Source organism: Notolabrus celidotus, chromosome 20, assembly GCF_009762535.1.
Source record: "Notolabrus celidotus isolate fNotCel1 chromosome 20, fNotCel1.pri, whole genome shotgun sequence".
Taxonomy (NCBI): Eukaryota; Metazoa; Chordata; class Actinopteri; order Labriformes; family Labridae; genus Notolabrus; species Notolabrus celidotus.
The window spans coordinates 8,517,586-8,541,436 of NC_048291.1; the positions used below are offsets into that span (position 1 = coordinate 8,517,586).

The 23,851-nt window shown below is 41.2% G+C and overlaps 1 protein-coding gene across 1 annotated transcript in view; it reads right to left on the reverse strand.

The window, feature by feature from the left end:
* Window positions 1-23,851, reverse strand: part of LOC117832338 (carbonic anhydrase-related protein 10-like) — a 74,975-nt gene that overhangs the window by 46,601 nt on the left and 4,523 nt on the right. The window lies entirely within an intron of this gene.

A 23,851-nucleotide genomic window follows, 5' to 3' on the forward strand; every position in this document is an offset into this window, starting at 1 on the left:
TCTTATTTACATGACGGGATGTCATTATGCTCATCTGCTCTCTGTATCGCATGGCAGAGTTCCGCCCTGATGCGCGCATATCAACAACTCGTTCTTTCAAGACGAAAACGAGACTATGACGAGTTTAAGTGTATCACTGATAATATGAACTCAGATGAAAACATTGGTGGCCGACCATCGAACATTAAGAGTTCATATTTTAGAGCTATTCATTGCTGTGACAGGCTGAGTTATTATTTGAGGGGCGCAGTGTTAGCTTGGTCTCTACCTGCAGCAGGTGCGCTGTGTGAACCAGTCTCCTCTTCATTGGGGATTTTTACCCCCCGGTGTGCGTTAGTGATAAAGACACAACCGGGGGACGTCTATTTAATATTTGACTTTGTTGCCGCTCTCACCGTAAAAAGCTCCGCGTAAAGAGCTTGATTTAATCCAGTTTAGTGAAACATCAGACACATTTAGTACGTTTTGATCAACTCCTTGTCATCCAAGAGTGCCATGAGCTGACTGCCTGTCCAGAGCGCATGTCATTGCAGGTGCATTCAGAGACGGTCGTAAAAGTGCAATGTAAACCTGTACTTTGCGTTCATGGCATTTTTATTTGAATCAAGAGATTCAGATATAGTGGTCACATGAAGAATGTTTTCTTTTCACTTTTTTGCAGGCTAGATATTTAACTGAAAATATTATAAAAGCAAAAGTGTTAAAAGAGTGAAATGTTGACGATTTTAATACTTGGTAAAACCATAGACTGTATAAAATATGGACGTAGTATCCGTGATGTCACCCATCTGTTCCTGAGAGCTGTTTTGAAGCAAATCGACGGCAGCAGCCATATTGGTAATGCGGAACTCAACCAGGCAGAGTGTGACGTAGTGTGAGCCCCTTAGCCAATGGCTGTGTGTTCCGACCGGGAGTCACGTCAGTCATGTCCTTGTTTGGGCAAAACTCGTAATCTTAATATCTTCTGAACCGTCACGTTAGAAAAAAATTCACCCCCCGTACAGTGTGTGCCATTAGAGAGATTAGCTTCATAGGGCCAAGCCGTTTTTTGAACCAGGCTGTAAACATGTTTATTAATGCTGCAAAGCTCGTCTTTTTCCCATTCATATCTACGTAGTTTCCGGTGTTTCTGCAGCCAGCCTCAAGTGGATTCTCGATGTACTGCAGTTTATAGCACTTCCACATTGGCTTCATCATTTGAGACCGGAGTTTGCCACTTGGGTGAAACCCTGATACCGATATCTGATCGGCTACATAGATACATTGTGGCAATCATCCCCCCCACCCCCACTTATGAGTTTTGCCTAAATAAGGTAGTCTGACTTGATAGACAGGCAGGCACCCTGTAGCTGTTAGCGAAAAGGCTAAAGGCCTGCCCCTTTATCTCCCACTAGCTTACACAAAGTTAATTAATTATTAATTATTCAGTCTATGATTTAGACCCGATTTCTGTACCGATCTGCAAAGGATCTCTTTCAAATGTTCTGCAATGATGCAAACTTGTTAACATGTGCAAAAGTCTGAAACAACTGTAGAAACGTACAGCAAATCAGAAAAACATAAGCCGCTTATTGACCTGTTTTTGGGAATATCCCAGCTGCCATTGGGTACAGGACAGGATAGACTAGACAGGTTGCCAGTCTATCATAGGGCTAACATGTAGAAACAGACAACCATTCATGCACACACCCACACCTATGGGCAATTTAGAGTGACCAATCAACCTGATGAGAATGTTTTTTGGACTGTGGGAGGAAGCCGGTGTACCCAAGGCATGCACAGGGAGGGACATGCAAACTTCACACAGAATGGCATCAGGCAAAAGTGCTAACCAGTGCACCACGTAAGCAATCCAAATCAACCAATCAATCTTTATTTACATAGCGCCCAATCCCAACAAACGTTATTTCATGACGCTTTACAAACATAGCAGGTCTAGACCGTATTCTATGTTCAATTATTAACAAATAACTAACATCTAACATCAAGACAGGATAAGATCCAGTCTAATCTCATTTTAATCCACCATGAGCAAAGCACTTTGCATTTCACAAGTTACAGTGGCAAGGACAAACTTCCTTTTAACAGGCAGAAACATCGAGCAGGGCCAGACTCATGATAGAAAGCCATCTCCCTTTGGGGGGTTGGAAAAAGGGACAGAGGAGATTAAGAGAGAGATGACTGCGGTGAGGCGGATAGTAGTAGTTGCAGCCGCTGGCAGAACATGACAACAGTAGTGCTCCAGGCCTGTGGGGGGGCTTAGTGGAAAGTTTGAACACCAATGTAATTTCCAGGAGGAGTGATAAGATGGTAAGGCAGCTGAGTCTCTCTGTGTTTGTATTTGCACACCTTTATATTAATACAGCATCATAACTGTGCAGCGACAGGCATTTATTTTGATATATCTTCTTCATGTGATACAAGATTGTCTTAATAACAAGGCATCACAAGGCACCCCTTTAGCCCAGACCTGTGATCCAGAGCACTCGTTTGTTTGTGCAGCTTGCTCTCACACGGTTCAAACTGCAGCATAAAGCAGGTGTGTGATGTAACACACAGAGAGGTCTGTGGGTTGCAGAGAAGCACAGCTTCACTACCAGACAGCCAAACAAAGCACAATCTTCACAGCACTTCAGATCAACAACACTGTGAGTCCATTTTAACAACAGCTCTCACACATCATCCAGCCAGGAGTCCGATTCACTGATAACAGCTCAAAAAGAAAACTGAATGCTGTGTTTATGTTTCTTTTAGTAGGGTGCAGGTTTAGTTTGAGGACTTTCACTCATTCATATCAGTAGAAAGTGGGATTTTTAATGCTGTATAAACTACTAATTATCAAATGAGTGCACATTAAAAGATCAAAATGATACGTACACAATGTTTTGGACAGGGTGTACAGCTGCTAAATCATCCTTCATCCATCAAACTCCATCCGCTATAATTCCTTATTTTTGTGTCTGACAGGTTCAGATTGATTCTCTGAATGTCTGACTGCATTACAGAAAGGCTCCCTACAGAGAAAGATCTTTTCATTACAGAGTGAGATAATTTTTTTAAAAGCAAAAACAGACATTACATCACTCTCTTTGAAGACAAATCAAACTCAATTGACAAAAACAGTCATTTTACTTCACCAAACGCAAGAGATACTGATCCACTGCTGCCTCACTTGGCTGGTTCGTTTGTGTTATTGTGTGAAAAATATCTATTTTGGATCCAACACAGCATTTGGTGTCAATCAATAACAGTAACTAACCAATCAAGGCAGCAGAGGAGCAGCTCCATCGTGTTTTTCAAGGCTGAATTAGTGTTTTAGTCTGGGGACTCTGGTTGCTTTACAAACAGTGATGTAACAGCAGTGTCTATTTTTTTTTTTTTAAATCATGTGGAGGGACTCTTTCCGTGTCAGACACTTCAGAGCTGCTTGTGTGCAGTCAGAGGTGAAACCTGGCTGATCCTGAACTCTGACCTCCTGACATCCACCTGACATGGCTGCCTGAGATGATCCGAGGAGGACAGCTCTGCTTCTTTACGATACACCATCAGCTCTAAATGCTGGCTCTTTTTTTTCTTCAGCTGTTTGTCTCTGAAGCATTAAAATAACTTCTGAATGGGTACCTAAAATTACTCTAATATTATTGGTTGCTAAGTTAATGGTTAAACATAGAATCGTCTAGAGCTGGGCGATATTGAAAAAGATGTTATCACAATAAAATTTTTCATTTCGATATTGATACGTTTCAAATCATTATTTCATTTAAACGTAAATGCAGATGTAGATTTTTGGTCCTCAGTGAAAGTTGGGAACAGTTTGTTAGCTTGTATCTGGATTTAGTTATTTGATAAACTCCTTAAATCCTTCATTTTCGACGTTGCTAACTAATCTTTTGTGTAATATGAGATTTCTGTGAAGTTTTAGTTTGTAGATTCTTATTTTTTTTTCAGATCATTTTCCATAATTGGTTTAAATTGACAACAAAGACATATCATTGGCTGTTCATTGCCGTCATCTTCTTCTGTCTAATGTTGGGTGGCAACTAGCGTTAAAGGCACATTAGCGCCCCTCTCTTTCCAGTGGTTGGGGGGTGTAATTACAGGTTTAAATATATTGCATTTTTATCTAACATTTGTTATATGACGATGTTATATTGCCCAGCCCTAGAATCGGCCATAAACAATTGGCCACTATGCAAGTTAGCTTAAGTTTGAGGAGCTACTGAAAGTGGGCAATCAAAACTAACACAGCAAAGTACAAAAGTTCACACAATATGTACATTCCAAAAGAAGACTGTTCACAAAAAAAAAACCATTCCTAGGTCAACTAAGAAATGCACTGAACCTGCAGTTTTTCTTTTTGCCACAAGGGCGCGACTGCGAAAAATTGGCCTTCTTCTCAGTTGATTTATTCCCTCACTAACATTTTCCTAATACGTTAATGATCTCAGTCTTTAGTTTCAAGTATTCTTCAATACAACTTGATGTTCCTTTATTAAATGATGGTCCTATTTAGAGCCGCTCTGGTGTCAGCTGAGGAAAAAAAAGGAGCTGTATGTAAATATGTCATCTCATTTTAAAAATCCGTACCCACACTGTGTATAATCTGGTCCCACTGAGTTGCAATCTGAGAGCAGTTTAATAAAGTGTGGGCATGGATTTGTAAAGATTAAAAAAAAATTTTAGAGAAGAAAGGAAGAGGCCGCATCCGAGTGAGCCAAGTAAAGCCTTCCATACAGTACAGGCAGTACAGAACTTCATGGAAACGCTTTCAGGACACTAATGTCTGATACATTCGTTTTAGATGGAGACATCAAAAGGCAACATGCCAGCAAGTTTGTACTTATCAACTAAAGACTTGGGGCTCTGCAGGGTCTCTAACTGCAAGGCAATACCTTTTCCCTTCTTCACCAGATGGTGAGAATGGGAGGACACGTCATAAAGACATTCTTCCTCTCTACATAGCTCTATCGGTTTCTCCTCCTTTTCTACAGTCCAAGAAAACCGCACATGAGCCTCCTAGCCAACAGCTACAGTGTTCCCGTATGTCGGGCAAGTCAGTCATGTCCTTAAATGGGCAAAACTCGTAATCTAAATATCTTCTGAACCGCCGCTTTAGAAAAAAATTCCTCCCCCGTACAGTGTGTGCCGATAGAGAAATTCGCTACGTAGTACCAAGCCATTTTTTGAACCAGGCCAAAAAAGATCGTCTTTTTTGACTTGGTGTGTATTGCAGTTTATAACACTTCAGCATGGGCTTCATATTTCAATACCAAAGGTTGCCGGAAAATACTAAACAGCAAGAGAAAAGGGCAGTCTTAAAACAGTCCTAATTGAGTTGTAAAAACTGCCCCAACTTTAGCATAACTCTGGTTTTAAAACTTTCCTTCTTGATAAACCTTATAGTTAGGGCGGGCTCAGGCTTAGACCAGCTCTATGCTGCAATAGGCGTAAACCATCCGTCTCACCACTATCATCTCTCTCTCTCTTAATCTCCTCTATCCCTCTTTCCAACTCCAACTCGGTCGAGGCAGATGGCTGTCTAACATGAGTCTGGCTCTGCACGAGGTTTCTGCCTGTTAAAAGGAAGTTTGTCCTTGCAGCTGTGACTAGCTAGATACTCCAAAGTGCTCTGCTCATGGTGGATTAAGATGAGATCAGACTGAGTCTTACCCTGTCTTTATGTTGGGTCTTTGTTAATCATTTAATGAATCATTTCATTAGAGTACAGTCTAGACCTGCTCTGTTTGTAAAAGTGTCTAAATATAACGTTTGTTGTAATTTGGCGCTATATAAATAAAGATTGATTGATTGATTGATTGATTGATTGATTGATTGATTGATTGATTGATTGATTGATTGATTGATTGATTGATTGATTTCACATAAGAGGGCACATAACTGTAACTGTAAATAGATCACAAAGCAAGGCAAGATTTAGGGCGGGGCTACCTATGATTGACAGGTCACCACAGCCTTAGCTCGTTTTAAAAGACACCACAGTGCTGGCTGTTTATTGTTTCAGTGAGAACAGTACATTTTGTTTTAAGCTGGTATTTATTTCAGTAAAATAGCATCACAATGAATATTAATGAAAATTAATTTCACAGTTAAAGAGATTATTGATGCACCTCACTAACCATGCTCCTCTCAAGCTCCCTCATGTCCAAATATGGTCACTTCTGGCCCCAGAAAAAGATGGTGACAGAAACAATGACACACTCGAGGCTACAAAACAGAGCTCCACAAATGTTGTGACAGGGGCTACATCCACTTTTTATGTCGACAACCCCTTCACACTAAACTAGAGTCTTCACTGTTATATCCTGAGAGACTTGTTAAAAATGTTTTCTGTGTTCTGGTTATGTGCACATCTTTGGAACTACACATACTGAAGCCAGACATGATCAAATGAGCTCCTTATTGCACACTTCTGCTACAAAATTGGAATTTTGCAGAGTAAGAGGGACAGGTCGCCACTTTTCTTACGCCCTATTTCTGTTGTATGATTTATTCTCAGAGTGCAGTAGTAGGCAGTGAGCAGCAGACCTCTGCAGCAGCCTCACAGCTCAGACTTAGAGTTTTTTTTTTAGTTGCACTCGAATGTCAGAGCTCGATTCAAATTCTGCTCGCCTGTGGGTGCCCCCGGTGGTTCGAGTGGCTCGACGCTCCCTCGGCATCTGAAATTAGCGGTGGGACGCTTTTTCTCTGAAGGGGCGTCTGCAAAAGGAGCGGAGAAGGACTGTCTCGTTCCTCAACCTTCTGAGCTCCGTGACAGAAAGAAGTCCCTCGTGTGTCTGCTACTGGACTGGTCCTGCTTTTTAACTCACTCAGACAGTCTTAGCACACATGAAGCAGTCATAGTAAAAACCCTGATGTGTTTCTGTGTGTGTGTGTGTGTGTGTGTGTGTGTGTGTGTGTGTGTGTGTGTGTGTGTGTGTGTGTGTTCCGGATCTAATTGTGTTGTGTTGATATTCTCTCAGGAGAACAAATACAGAGCAAATACCAAGAAGTTAGATAACAAACAGCTTTATATGACCTACATGTGTTTGTTTGAGCTGGAGCTCTTTTTTAAACTCTTATTCTCATGTTATCCCTCATCCTGGGTCAGTTCAGATTATTCAAGAATAAAAAAGCTAAAAAAAGACTCTGAGGTCATCTTCATTCAACACAAAGGAAAGAAAAAGTCAATAACTAGAAAAGAGATTAAAACATGCGACCAAGCAGAAATTAGCTCACATTTAGTGACACATTTTAAGCCAACACCCTCCCGATGGGGGGTGAGTCTTTGCCTCAAGTTCAAGTACCTCAGAGTCTTATTCACAGGGAGGATTAAACAGATTGTGAGACCGACAGCCCTCAACTGCAGTCATGAACATCAGGGACGTTTCTATAATATGTTTTTTTAATTCATTGCCTCTACTAACTGCTAACCAGAAAAGCTAACCTGATAAAATATTATTACTAGGTCCCTCCTTGACTTTTCATTCCTTCATTGGGAGGATAGGACAGTGAATAGAGCATGAAACTGAAAAAAGAAACCAAAGCCTGGATTATACTTATCAGTCGAATCTACGCCATAGGCTACACCGTAGATCTGTGTAGTTCTTTATCAACACAGAAGCCTACACACCTAGCCTGATGTGCACCACCTCCAAACTACGTGTCAAACTGACGTGGTCTGGAATACCCTGTGATTGGTATAATTGCTGTATGAAAAACAACAACATTTATCAGCTCTTAATTAACATAGCATGTTCGTAATTGCTGTGAAAAAAGTAAGCAGGAAACAGCGGAACAGGAAACAGGCTCCCCAACAATGATAGAGACAACACTGCCCTCTAGTGTTTCGGTGTAGTACTGCATAGCTACGCGGATACATCAACGCACAAGTAGTGCTCACGTCCGCATCGACCACTGGTGCGTAGGGTCAACGCAGAAGTTTAAATAAGGCTTAAGTGGCAGTGGTGGACAAAGTACACAGCTTCATTACTTCAGTCAAAGTATAGATCCTCCAGGTCAAATATTACTCCAATACAAGTGAAAGTTGCTCTGTCAGATTATTACTTGAGTTAAAGTACTGAAGTACTTGCTTTTAAAAATACTGAAGTATTCAAAGTACTTTTTAAAATATCTCAACGCGTATTTTAACACAGCATGAGTGCAGTCAAGAATGCATGGGTGTACATTCTGTTACATTCTGTTTATCAAGAAAACTTTATTTCATATCTAAAATGTATACCATGAAATATAGTTACTAGTTAAGTTACTACAAGCACAGACAAGTTTAAAATGTTCATCTGGAATAAAACAGGTGTGTTAGCTACAGAGATCAACTTGCTTTCTCAGGTGGTGAGGTTTTGTAGGCTGTGATGAAGTTTATGTGGTAAACAGATTAGAAATTTACAACAATACGAATCTTTGTTTATTTCAGAACCATCAAACGTGAGTTTGAAATATGGCCGTGGTGATCAGGTGGAGAATCATCATCCTTCTCAGCTATAGCCATCATCAGCACGACTAAATGAACAAACTGATCTGGATGACATTTGCAATTGGACAAACTAAATGCAAGTACATGAACAGTTTACTGTCTTTGGGATCTGATTTCAGAAAAGAAAATTTTTCAGCCAACTTTAAAGCAAAAGTAGTGAGTAACTAGAGCACTGATAGAAATGTAGTGGAGTCAAAAGTAAAGTTCCCTAAAAAATAAAATAATACTCAAGTAAAGTACAGATACTCAAAACATGTACTTAAGTACAGTATTCAAGTAAATTCCCTTTGTTACTGTCCACCACTGTTAAGTAGTGACAATCTGCAAAAGACTACAGGTGGATTACCTTGGGTTTAGAGGACTATAGTATCAGTAACATGACTGATTTACAACAGCGCCCCCTGTAGGACTTTTGGTAGTATCCAAAGTATGTGATTCTTGCGACCACTTCTTCAGAGGGTAACAGCTACACAGAGGACATGGTTTCTGCAAGAACTCCTGTTGGTTTCCTTAAACAGGAGCTGTGCTGACAGAACAAAAACTCCTTCTCTTTAATTCCATTTGGAGCATATTATCACATTTTCTTTTAAAAAGGTTGAAATAAAGAAATCACCTCTTGTAACCTCTGATGTCTGAATCATTGTGTAAATTAAGATTAAAGGACCCAGCCTGGTCTTCCAAAGTGAGAAGCTGCAGCTAAAATGTGTATAAACCTGCGCTCCCGTCCATCTACCTGTCAGCACTCTGTACCTGTTTGGCCCCTCCTCTTCTTGCCCGCTCTGCCACATTAGCGTTTAATGAATTCATTGGAATTTTTAACTACCCTAAACATATCGTCTGGGCCAGCACGTGTTCATCCATTACAGCGGCAGCGGCAGCAGCCTGCGGCAGCGGCTCGGCTAAATAAGAACAAATCGCAGCGACGGCGTAATCACCGCCTGCATTAGCTCTAACGTCGTTACCGCCATGAGTAATTGCAAGAAATGTAGCAAGCGGCTATGAGGCGTGGAGAATGCGACTGTGTAATGATATCAGGAGATTATTGAGATGGAGTATAATAACTTTATTCTCCTCGCTCTCTCTTCCTCTCTCGGTGCCGTCTCAGTGTCCCTCTACCTCTCCTGTAGTCCTTTCTTAAACTGCTCATATCTCCTCTACTGTGTGGGAGGAATGTCGTCTCCTCCTCCTCCTCCTCCTCTTCCTCCTCGTCTCTCCATTTCTTCCTCAATTTTGCCTCTTTCCCTTCCCTCCTGTGGCCTGTGAGTCTCTGCAGGGGTGTGTGTGAGAGAGATATTAAAAAGAAATAGTGAGACAGACACAGACGGAGATGGGAAACTGTATGACAAAGACGAGGGGAGAAAGATACTCGGATAACAGTGCGTGTGTGTGAGAGAGAGAGAGAGAGAGAGAGAGAGGTTCCTCTGATCACTAGCTCTGTGTCCTACTTACTCTGCAGCTCTCCCAAATAACAACCTTGAGCTGTGATATTACACACCCACAACACACACAGACACACACAGAAATAACCGCTTATACACTCATAACAAACAACAACAGCAGCGATATTACATCCTGTGCAGACAAACGCCCCCATCTGAAAAACACACAAATAACACACACACACACAACAATAACACCACGAGGTGTGACATTAATGTAAGTTGCCGGAGGTGATACAGTCTGTTTTTTCACGTCTCTTCCCAGAGTGGGCTGAAAACCGTCTCCAAGCATCCTCTCTCATAGGGACAGAAAGGAGACACAGCAGACGTTTCAAATTCAACTTTGATTTCCTCTGACTGAACTGAACATCAGTCTCAACGCAGATTACATTCACCTCTTATCAAAATGAATCCATGCTTTTTCTTTGAGCTGGTGTCTGATTGTGTTTTGTGGAGACATTAAAGGTGTCAAATATATAAATTCCAAGCAGAGGAGAACATTTTCTGCACCTCTCTGGTGTAAATTTGACTTTTAAGGATGGTAACATTGTATGTGGAGTTCCACAGAGCTCTATATTCGGTCCAGTACGGTTTAATTTAGAAATGTTTCCTTTTCCTAGATCTCCTTTCCAACAAATGCAAGTAATTTATTGTTGGTACCTTACAGCTGAAGTGTATTTTTTTTAACATATATACATATAAATACAAATATATACATATTTATATAGACTTAATTCCTTTAAATGTAACCGATTTATTTTTCATATACTTTTTTATATCTTGTGTAATTTGTTTTGTTGTAAAATGTATAAATAGAGTGTTCAAAAAAAGGAGGAAATGTTGTCTTTTAGCAGAGTCATCGGGGTACAGTTTGTTACCATAGTAAAAGTCTTGATCAATTCAATTTTGGTTTTAGCAGATGTCAACCTCTAATTTTATCTAGATAATACAGCTGAAAAGTGCCCATGTCAAGTATGGTTTAAGCCAATCAGGTGTCTATAATTTAAAACTGAATCCATATGCTACCCAACTGAACAAACAGCTATCTCTTATTGTTTCTTTTTAACTATTTTTACAAATGTTCTAACTTTTAGACAGAGCCGGCTCGTGGCATAGGCAGATTATGCAAATGCTAGGGGTGCTGGATGTCCATACGGGGCGCCACTGGAGCCTGAAATGAGTGAGGCAGTAAAGTTGAAAATAATGAGAAGAAAAAGTGTGTTTAACTACATCTTAATATAATTTTATCTAATATCATTGTCATGTTCTTATTTAGTAATGTTTCAAAAGAAGCCAAGAAAACATACCCACATCACCTTTCTTCTAAAAAGGCCCTTTTATCTTGTTCCCTGCTGGACGGGAAGAGGGCAGGCGAGTTACCACAAGTGAGTGACACCAAAGAGTGATTAATATCAGGTTTTTAAACAATCATGTAAAAAAAAAAAAAAAGTAAATACAAAGGCCTCAGGAGTCAAGGGTTGATAAAGAAGAAAATAAGAGGAGGGAAATGTGTGAAAGACAGAGGAAAAGTGCTGAGGGAATCAGTTATTGATCTGTTGTTGTTATGCTAGCTCGTTATGGATGATAGTGTTGTTTGTCTAACCTCATTCCTAATCATTAGCTAGATCCAATGTGAGTTATTTCGTAGTTTGAAAAGTTCATTCAAGTGTTAAGAAATACTCTCTTTTTTGTGAAGTACAGTAAGTTGTAAGTGACCTAAGACCTTTATTTTCATTGACATCTGTGTGTACTTAGTTAGCTATTAAAAATGTGGATTTTCCATCACTTGGTGAGTTTTTAGCATCAGTTTTCAGTTTTTAACACTTGCCTTGGAGTATTTATGTCATGCACTCATTTTGTAGAAGAAGTCCTCATTGAGCAGATATGTGTGCATGGTGTAGGTAGGATTGTAAGGCTTAGGAAACATTTTGGCTAAGCTGATGTTCCTGCACTGCTCTGAGGAGGAAATGTACTACATTATTACTGAATCAATGTTGGTTTTTTCCTCAGGAATAGTCACAAAAACTATTTCTGTGGTGAAACAAAATGATCTGAAGCAGATATTGAATTTATCTAATAGCTAACAAGGGGAACCACCAGCTGAAATCTTGCCTAGGGCACCAAATTAGGGCTGGCTCTGAATTTATCTGTTACAGGAGCTACCTTTTTGCCCTTTGTGTAGATGTTATTAATATGTTAGTGTTTGTTTTTTACTTGCAGGACTCTTCTTGCATTCTCTGAAATGCTTGATATTTGCTTTGTTAGTGGTCTGAAGACGCCTTTTGTGTAAGTCCAAAGCTCACCTGTCATCACAGCTGATTTCACCTGCACATTAATAACTCTGTGACTCTCTCCCTCCTTCTGAAGCATATTTACATCGATATCTATATAAATTGTATATTTATATTGTATGTACTCAGGCTGCTTTTTATCAATGTTCGGATCCAGCAGCTGTCAGAAGTTAAGATGTTCTTCTAGAGTCGTATCCATATGTGCACAAAACGTGAGAACAAACAACTGGAATTGTCACCCTGCCTTCACTCTTTCGTGCCAGCCCACCTCCTAAAATTCTCGCAAAGTCTTGAGAGCTGATTTGAGAATACACCAGGAAATACTTGGAGAAATTCACAGAGGGAAACTGGTGATCACGTTTGTATCATGTGACTGGAGCAAACCCTGAAGAGTGATACATAACAGGATGATTAAAAACATCCATGGTTGAAGAAGGAGAACCCAATAAGGAGAACCTCTGGTCTTAAAATATGAAGCCAATGCTGAAGTGCTAAAAACTGCAGTTCATCAAGCGTCCACTTGAGGCTGGCTGCAGAAACACCGGAAACCACATAAACACCAAGCGGCAACCTCCGGTCTCAAACTATGAAGCCCATGTGAAAGTGTTATAAACTGCAATACGAGAATCCACTTGAGGCTGGCTGCAGAAACACCGGAAACCACATAGACACCAATTCAAAAAAGACAGCATTAATAAACATGTTTACAGCATGGTTCAAAAAACGGCTTGGCCCGATGTAGCTTATCTCTCTATCGGCACACACTGTACGGGGGGTGCATTTTTTTTAACAGGACGGTTCAGAAGATAACGAAAAAAAAAGATTACGAGTTTTTGCCAAAATAAGGACATGACTGACTTGAGAACACATAGCTGTTGGCTTGGAGGCTCAAACCCTGCCTCTTTATGTCACACTTTGACTGGTTGAGTTCCACATTTCCAATACGGCTGCCGCCATCGATTGGCTTCAAAACAGTGCTTAGGAGCAGATGGGTGATGTCACGGATACTACGTCCATTATTTATACAGTATGATACACACCCATTAAAAAAAGACGATCTTTGCAGCAACAATAAACATGTTTACAGCCTGGTTTAAAAAACAGTTTAGGTCTGAATAGCTAATTTCTCTCTCCACACACACTATATGGGGGACAAATTTTTTTATAAATCATAGTTTTGAAGATATAAAACTTACAAGTTTCGCCTAAATAAGTTCATGCCTGACTTGATTGACAGGTGGGCACCCTGTAGCTGTTAACAAAAAGGCTAAAGGCCCGCCAGTTTACCTCACACTAGCTCGGACAAAGTTAGGTTTGTTCAGCATTTCCAATATGGCACCTGCCGACGATTGGCTTCAAAACAGCGCTTCAGAAACAGATGGGTGACGTCATAGGTACTACGTTAACTTTTTATACAGTCTATGGTCTACACGCAGCATTGATATAAATGTAAAAACTGTCATTATACTATCAAGTAGGGCTCTGTTGCTTCACTGTGGCTTGCTTTTGATGCCATGTTCTGCCTCCAGAGACTCCCTCCGCCTCTTGTATCAATAAGCACCTTTTTGAACATTTTGTGGCAGAGCTTCTGGAAATTTCATGTGTGCTCGTTACATCAGTGTTGCATCCTGTTTTAGCAGCAGCACCTCAGTGGTTTGTTTCCACATCTTCAGGTATTTTTCTCTTTGATTTTCAATAAAATAAAACACATAACTTCATTCCTTTGTGTTGCATCCCTTATTTTGTTTGCCACTCGAGCCAGTTATAACAGATATCACTGTTACATTCGTAAATAATTGGGACTTCTGGCACGACTAAAACTATAAACTGTGGCTTAAGGTCCGCTGTGAGATGAAGAGGTTGAATTTTATAAACCCAGTCAGGCTTTTTGAGCAGGCAGCCTTGACACACCACGAGAAATAAAGATAAGTTATTGAGAGACATAATGAAAGCAAAATCACAACATCACAAAAAGAAGCCTCTTTATGAGTCCAGAGGATCTGCGAAAAAGAGGCAGAGAACACAGAACACATTAAATTTTCATTCCTCAGGTTTTCTCTCTAAGTTTCTCTGTAATCATTTTTTACTGAAGAGAGCTGAACAATGGACAGACCAAACTGATCCCCTAAGCTCTTCCTCTCCTCCTCATCCTCTCTTTTATCCTGTTCTTTCTCTCTTTAAGGCCAGAAGTGCACACACACACGCACACGCACACACACACACACACAGGGCCACAGAAATAAGATCTATCAGTAGGAAAGGGTAAGAAAGGGTAGGAGCTCTTGCTTGTCTTTTTTCCTCTCTTCTTCATCACCAACCTTCTCCTCTTCATTTTCTCTGCCTTCTTCTCTTAGCTCTCCTTCTTCAGCTTCAGCCCTCTGTCTCATTGTGAGGCGGCGCAGAAACACATGCAGTGTGAGAGAAACCACACGAACACGCTGTCTCGCTTGTTCTCTGTCACCACGGTCTAACTCGCTTCTTTGCATTTTTCTCATTTTGATGCAAAAAACAAAGAGACAATTGTATATGTACAGTGATGAAAAGATAGACGGAGGGTAAGCAGTTCTGATGTTTGTTGAGAAAGAATCAGTAATTCTTATAAGGCTCTTCATTCCCTCCAACACTCGGCCTTTCCGAATCAAAAATAGAAGTATTTTCTCTCTCTGAGGTTTCTTCCACAGTCGACGCCCAGCAGACAAGTTGTGTTGTAAAGAAATACTCCGGATGTGAGAATGGCACTTTGACAGTTTATTCAGTCTGCTGCACCAAGACAGCCAAGAACCTGCAAGTCTGAAGGGAATAAACAATCCAGTCTAACCAGTTGGCAGCCAAAAAAAAGTCTATTTTAGGTATCATGGTTGCAGTACAGTTTGTTTAAATGTGCAGGGAAGCAGCAGAAGACGAGGGAAGCATGATTGAGGAAAACACCCAAAAAGAACATACTCGGTTTCAACAATGTCGTCGCAGCATGCCGTGCGAGTTAACAGCGGCAGTGGAATCACATGTTTCATATTTGAGGAGGAGGCAGTAAGTGATGATGAAGCAACGTGATGCGATGCATGTTTTGACTTGGACGCTGTTTCCTTTGTCACACCTTTCGCCTTGGTAGACATGGACAAGGAGAGCTGGTTCAGGTGAAGTCACCTGAATGATACCTCCTCATTTCCAAACCCGCATGAAGTGGCAGCTGTCAGGGCGGAGATCATCATGGCGCTGGGAGTGTCCGGTTTGAAAACATTCATTGATTTTAGAGCTTGTTTAAAAGAGTGAAGAGATAGAGGTGCATTAATAGAAATCTGTGATTGAAGTGAAGTGCCTCAACTTGTGTTAACACCAGGGCTGTCCTGTTTTTCTATTTATAATGTGCAAATGTAGGAAGACAGAAAATACTCCTCCATGTCTGACGTCTCCAGAAAGTCTCCAGCTGATAGCAGAGTGGTTTGTTTACATGACGTAACAGAAGTTTGACGCATGCTGCGTGGAGAGAGTGCGTCCATTGTTACAGGATGTGATGCGATATGCTGACGATTGCACGCTGTTACGACACTATGTAAGGTGCAGATAAGATGTTCCTTCAGGTTTGATGTAAGTGGGTTTAAAATAAATGTATGTGACTCAGAGAAGGAGAGAGGACCTCATTTACTTCTGTTAGGAGTGATAGATACTTGAAGCTTCCTCTTCCTTTCCTTTCTTTTCTGTTCATTGGGACTGGTTCTTATGTGGGAAAGAAGGTGTTTGGTCTCCTTTAAATTACATCACAAGACTGAGGTGATGGGCTGCAACTGTGATGTGATGAGGACGCTGACTGGGATAACTACAACAAGAATCAACTACCAATATACCCATGAGCTTTGGAGAATCAATCAATCAATCTTTATTTGTATAGCCAAATCACAAAAAACATTATCTCAAGATGCTTTTATAAACATAGCAGGTCTAGACCGTACTCTGTTATATTATTAACAAAGACCCAACAACAAGACAGGTAAGACTCAGTCTGATCTCATCTTAATACCCATGAGCACTTGGAAGCATTTAGCAAGTTACAGAGGCAAGAACAAACTTCCTTTAACAGTCAGAAACCTTGAGCAGAACCAGACTCATGTAAGACAGACATCTGCCTCGACCAAGTTGGGGTTGGAAAGAGAGATAAAGGAAATGAAGAGAGAGAAAGAGAGAGAGAGAGATGATATTGATGAGACATATAGCAGTAGTTTTAGCATTTGGAGTCTGCCACGTCCACAGCAGCAGGCTGTCTATGGTTCCTATGACCTCAGAGGAACCTACAAGACAAGGGAGCACGGGGGACTCCAGAAAGGTCTATGGTTAGTAGCTTAAACGGGACGGTGAGAGTTAAAGTAAGTGATGGGGGGTGAGATAGGATCCCAGTGTGTTATCTTTTAAATTTTATCCCACCCAACGAAACAAAAGAAACTTTAACAAAAAAAAAACAAAGCTTGGGCTCACCATTCACCGCCATGTCGTCCAGAACAACACGGCAGACTGGCATGCAGGTGAGCTGATCCAGTGTCCTGTTTCTATTCATGAGAACAAGTCCCTTCCTTTCAATCTTGTCTATGGTTTCACTCTTCATGTTGCGGCTGGCTATTATGTTAATTCATACCTCTACCTGGGGCAGTCCGTAACACTTCAACACTCCAAAAAAACAGGTTACTTAAGATGGAAAATGGTTTCTGGGCTTTCAGGAGAATCTTTATTCAGGGGATGTGAAACCATTAGTTGTAAATGATTCAGATCAGATCCATTAAATTTCACCAAAGATGTTTTTGTCTGTTCAGTTTTTCGTTTAGAGCTTGAAATGATTTTCAACAATCCTCCAGCTAAAAAGGTTTTAGGTTTTTACTCGGTCAAGCACAGAGCGGAAGTCTATCAACCGCGGTTAGAGTGTTTGATCTCTGTGCTGCTCTCTCTTTAAAATCGTCTCTCCGTTGGCAGGAAGTTAGGACGCAAGGATTTCTGTTTATGTTGGCGAGATCATCAGAAGGTAACCTTTGACTGTCTGTTTTTCACATGCCAGGTGAACGCTCACAGTAAGAGCGCAGCCTCATCAGAGCACAGATTTCCTCTGAGCTTTTAAATGGGCCTCGAGTCGCGAACGAGTTCAAATGAATGATAGCAACATCTCCAGGCCGTTCAGGCTGGGAGGAAGAGCGAGCTGGAGGGAACAGAGGGGAGAAATGAAAGAGGAAACAAAATAAAGAGACAAGGATGGTCGACTGGGGAGGGGATGAGGAGGAGATGCTGCAGGATGAGGGGGGAGAAAAAAAAAGAAGAAGCAAGGAAAAGTGGACCAGCCGTGAGGAGAAGGGGGAAAAAAAGGAACGGAGATGTGGAAGAGATGAGAGAGAATGAAGGAGAGGGGAGGGAGAAGATAAAAGAGAGAGGAGACGCACATGTGATCAAATATACATAAGAACTTTACAGCTGCAGAGTGAACCTGACGCCCTGTACAGGCTGACGCACAGAAAGACGGGGAGACTGGAGGAGAAACGTCAGACGGGGAGAGGAGAGAGACGAACTTCTACAGGAGAGAAAAGGACACGACTTCAACCTCATCAATGAAGTCATACGAGTATACGACACCTGATGATCTCAGCTGCTAGAAGTCCTCGTACAATGTACTTAGGTTGAGTCTGCTACATGTGTGACAAGGTTTTTATATCATTTTGAATCATTACCAAAAAACGAATAGTCTATGTTCCAGTTTAACATTGATAGACAGCCTGGACACTTGCCATCTTATGTCGCGTTCACACCAAAAGCAAATAGTTGCGTTGTTCAAGGGAATACATACCCAGGAATGTTTTGTGTTTACTCGGGTTCCTACAATCGCCACTTCAGTCTGTTGGTGTCAAACAAGGTTGAGTTCAACAACATTGAATGAGAAAAGCATTTATGCTAAGGGGGCAGTGCTAATTTTATAGATAGATAGATAGATAGATAGATAGATAGATAGATAGATAGATAGATAGATAGATAGATAGATAGATAGATAGATAGATAGATAGATAGATAGATAGATAGATAGATAGATAGAGTTTGGGTAAGCTACACAGAGATAAAATCCATTTGTCCCATGTATTTCAGATGAGTTAACCTTTGCTGGTCCGTATGTAATCATCATATATCACCAGAGGATCTGCACGCTGATTGGCTATCGCGGCACAAATCGCTTGAGTTCAGATTTTTTAACTCTCTCAAATTCATTCACTTAATTTGCGCTAATAATTGCTGTCACTCACATTTATTGCGCCATTTGTGTAGCCCAATTTGCATCATCCGCACCGCCCAACCCGAAGTTGTGTCTTTACATTGACTTTAAATATAATTCATTAGCGCAAATGATTTTATTCATGTTTGGTAGGGATGTGCCAAAATATCGATACTACGATATCGCGATATTTCGTCTTGCCATACGTTATCGATACACTGGCGCCAAATATCGATATTTAAACAATAAACATACAGCTGTTCTAAAGAGATTCTCTCACAGAAGCCTGCTACAATTTAGATTTACAGAGTCTCTACTTCAAGCCTCCACATGATGGCGCTTAGCATGAATAAGAGTGGGTGCTGCGGTAGAGTACTCCTTGAGAGGAAACCAAAAGAAGAAGAAAAAGAAAATGGTGCAAGGCGGAGGATTAGCAGCAGAGAAAAACACCTGAAAGAGATGCACCGTCGAATTTCAAATCTAAAGTCTGGGCCCACTTCGGCTTTTACTATACTGACAATGGAATAACACTTGATAAAGAGTTTGCAGAGCTTACCGTGAAGGAGAGGACGGTTCATGACGCTAATGCTAAAGCGAGGCTTCAAACAAGTCTACAAACCAATGGGTGGTGCCACATTAGCTAACTTTAATGCATTTAATGCACATTGTTTGGTTCATGTAAGTAAAATGTCCCTCTTTTTGGTATAGCTTTTTAAAGAGTTGAATTACTCAATGGTGCCACTTGAGGCTGTTGCACCCTCTTCAATGAGATCCCGCCATCCAGTAAAGGCAAATTATTGTTATACTTCCAATGGTGTCTTTATTTAAGCTTCCTCATTTACTTGGTATATGAATAATGTATTGGTCAGATTTTTAAGGGACTGAGTTTTATTGTGTCCACAAAATAAATACACCTAAAATAAAGTATTCCACAACATACATACATTCCAATCTCTGCCTCAGGAGTATTGATCGGTAGAAAACTGATCAGGATAAGCAAATCCACTTCATCCACAATGATTTGAACATGCATTCTTCAGTTTTTCCATGAGGAAAGACTTCAAGAAAGGGGACCACGTGTTGGGCTGGCATTCACACGTCTGATTAAACACCTCACATTGAATAAGAACAGGGCGCTTCCCTGAGCTTCTCTATGAACCTTCTGGGACATATAGCTGAACTATCTTCATCTAATGAGGATTGAGTATCAGGAATAGTGTTGATTGATTTCCTATTTCCCATTTCAGAGGGGATTACAGGTCAGCGGGGGGTTACAGGACCTGGACTGGAGTAGTCCTAGAGGTGTTCCTGTTTCTCAGTCGCTGCTGCTTTTGAACCTGTGAAATAAGAAGCGCAGATCTGCATGCTGGTATCTCAGCCTGCCAAACACTCTTCATTGTTCGTGGCATCTGTGGTGCATGCTGTATCTTGTGTTATATTTAGTTTCATATTTTATGGTGCCAGAGTGATAACTCACAGGCAAACCACAGTGTTGTCGCCAGACTCCTTCCTCTCTGCCTGCTTTTATCTTTCACTCGGAGCTCCTCTGTGTTTGTGGCAAACCGAGGCTGCCTCATTTGTGCTGCGTCTCCTCCTGGGTCATCTCACTCGAGAGGGAACAGTGATTTCTGTTTGTGCTCCGAGGCTGCCGCACATCCATCCCTATTTTTCCCTCTAAAGTTTCATCCCTTTAATCTCAGCCGATCGCTGTGAACATCATGCGTCTGCACAGGTGATCACAGGAAATATAAGCATCAGATGACACCCAACAGTGACCTGAGTTTTATGTTATCATCCTCATCTTTCTATCTGTTTGTGCTGACTGTATTCCCTCCTCATTCCCAGAAACAGCTTGAAGCAGACATTTCTCGTGTGCTGGCACAGCACTAGCAAAGCGAGCAGAAAGGTGTAGTGTGAGAGGAGATGCAGGTATTCACAGGCAGGCTGCGCTCACTGATGTGATGAAGTTACTGTCAGACTCAAACACCCGAGACGGCCTTTAAAAAACCCTCACAGTCACACTCAGATATGTCAGTCTCTTTCTAAAACAGGGAGAGCTCCATTCACAGCAAGTGTCTCGGTAACATCATCATCCTGGCAGTAAAAAGTGTACAAGTGTATGTGAGTGTCATTAGAGGTAAACAGTCTGATTACTGCCCTTCTTGCAAATTCCATCAGCACACGTACAGATCGTAACGCACCAACCTGAGCAGTAAAGTCTCTCCACAGAGTCTGCACAAGTGTTTAAAGTATGAGGGAGGGAAATGGAGGGAAAAGGTTGTGGTTATTAACATTAACCAGATTTCAACAGGACATAAACTCTGCTCTCCTGCATGAACGTCTACCCTACAATCCCTCACTTTCTGCTCCCTGCATGGACACACAGCATTAGCACCGAGCATCAGTCATTCAATTTTTGCTACATCAATGAACTTTAAGGGTGACAAAGCTGCTCTTGCCTTCTATAGGATTGTATATCATAGGTCAGATTTATACATATGTTTAGTCCTAAAGACAGATCTCTCCTTGGGATTGGTCCAGGCTGCAGCTGTGAAACAAGATGGAATGACTACAACCTAATCCTGAAGAGCAAATTCACCTGATCAAAGTGTGCCAACTAAAACTCTGACAACGCCGCATATATGTTTCCTACAACACCTGTTTTCTTCAGGCAGTGCAACCATCAAAATGCTCTCCAACGTCACCAAAACCAACCGACAAAACAATTAATTTTACGATTCAGAGCACAGGAGGATCTAAACTCGTTGTTTAAAACACCTACTTCACACAACACATAAGCAAACTTACAAACACAGTAGGAGACAAGGAACTCCTGTGTTCTGTGAGGTAAAAATGCTGTTTATGTCAATGGAGTTTGGTGGCTTTAAGACAGTGACAGCTGTTTCTGGTTTCAGAAGATGGCCCAACTCTTTAACAACATTACACCATGAGTTTTAAGGATTGTAGATATGGAACGAACAAACCAATAGAGGCAGTGGCAGAGCAACAACTCCTGTGCTCTGTGAATTGAAATGACTGTTTTTGTTTTTGAGTCTGGGGGCTTTAAAGAGACGGTTCTATGTTTTCTTATAATTCATACACAGATATGAAATAACAATGTTGAAAGTCCATACTAAACATGTGCATATTTTCAAAACGCTAGGTATGCAGATGATGTAGTAATCCCTGAATTTGTGTGTAAACTGCTCAATATGGTCTGTTCTTAAAATCCCACGAGATCTTCACGAGATCTTCACGAGACTTGCTGAAGTGATGAGGTCAGGATCTCCTAACTTGCAGGGCCGTATTTCTACGGTGTGTCCATAACTCTGCCCAGACAGGCTTTCAGGGGGGTAGCTAATCAGAGTACAGGGGGTTTGTGGAGCGGTGGACCCTTAAAGCTAGGGTTGGTAGTCTCGGAAAACCAGCATGAATTTGAATGTAGCTTTTCCTCAGGACTCCGACGCATAACACATATAATACTGTAACAGCTCTACTGTTTGTTAAACGTGTTCAGTGTAGATGTTCTTAATTCCTACAGTGTTGACGGTCAGTGAAGGCATCAGGAGAGGTGTAGAGTGTGCGAGTGGGAGAGAGGAGAGGAGAAGTTTTTCATTCATTCAAACATTGATTGTTGCTTTGTTGGTTGGCGTGATCACGGCCGACAGTGACCGGTTATTAAAACTCAACGTGTTCACGAATCGGCTCGTCATCCCTACAGCGTCCGGACGGACGCTACAGTACATATATATTTTCTGTAGGACTTACTGAACGTCATTAATTATTCTGCTTGTTGGTGAGAGCTTTTTAGACTCTGATCCGGACTACGGTCCTGAGCAAAGCACCTCATCAGGTCAGAGGGGACAGGCCCGAGGACGAGCGAGAGGGGCAGTAAATAGAGTCAGGGGAAGTAGAGGCAGGAGACGGGGACTCGGAGGAGTGCACGCCGGGGAAATGTACGCGCAGGAGGAGGGCAGAATGGCTGGACGGGATTTGATTGGTTAAAAATTTGGGGAGCCAAAAAACTGTGATTGGTTAGTGTTTTCCCAGGTTTACTCCGGCTGTAGATAGCAGCTTTTTTTCACTCTTTTTTAAGAACACATCATGTAATGATTGCCATCAGGACATAAAGATCATTTTAACCAGTATGACAAAAAGTGTATCTAAATCTGATTACCAACCCCAGCTTTAAAGACACAGCAGCTAAATTAATCGTTTCAGACAGAGGCTGAAATGAGGGTTCTTAAAACACCTGTGAAAAAAAAATTGGGTTATTTTTTAGCCATAATACATGTAACATTGGAACAGAGGTACCAGACAGACTGTATAAGGTGCCACATCCACTAACGCTGTGTTTTACGGTGGAAAGCCCTTTTTTCTATTCAATAGTTCAACATTTGGAAAACTGCCAAGCTCATCAATGTCACCTCTTGATCACCGACCAATCAGAATCAAGACGGGGCGGGACTTCTTTTATCAGCTTGGTAGCGAAAAGTTATCGCACTAATTTTTCTGAGGTACAGTTTCCGAGTTTAGAGCTACAGCTAATGCTATGACACGATTTCTATCAATAGTTTTTACAGTGTCTCGTTGAAATGCCATTGATTGAAAGCAAGTATAAAGCCTGCAGAGCATTTTAAAACAGACCTAACTGATTCAACCTGATTTAAACTGTTTCTGTTGAAAATAAATCATCATCCTCTTAGACAAAAAGGTCTTTCTCTGTAGGGATCCTTTATGAAATGTTATCAGACATTTAGAATGACAATCTGAGCCCATCAGTGACAAAAACAACAACTTTTAGTAGCCGTCTCTGACTGATCACAAGTTCCCTTGAAGACTGCGTTGCAACTATTAAAGCCTGATTTACTGCTGCAGACTAGAGCAATCTACTGGAGCAAACACAAAACCCACTGTGCCCATCACTCACTACAAAATACACACCACATAGAGTCCAGGTTTATAGAACACAGAATTCTCTTTTATATGGTTTCATCAAACCCTGCCAACTCACAATACAGGAAACGGTAATGCACAATCGAGCCTCAATTAGATTACAGTAATCCTTCAGATTTCCATTTTACTAATTGTTGATGCCATTTATGGATGGCATTTTTTAGCAACAGCCATTTAATATATTCCCATTCAGTGTTGACCTTCCTTTGTACAATTTAATTAAATTGCCTTCACAAGGTTTGCACAGACACTCGTGCCTGCAGAATGCTTCCCGCTGCACCGCTTCGCACGAAACACTCATCCATCAGAAACCAGAAAGGTGGTTTTAGTTTGATTTGAAAACATTCATGCTCAACCACTTATTCACTCGCTCACAGAGTATTTAGGGAAGAGTTGAGCTGTATCAGACAGATGAGAAACACAGCCAGCAGCTCACAGGAGA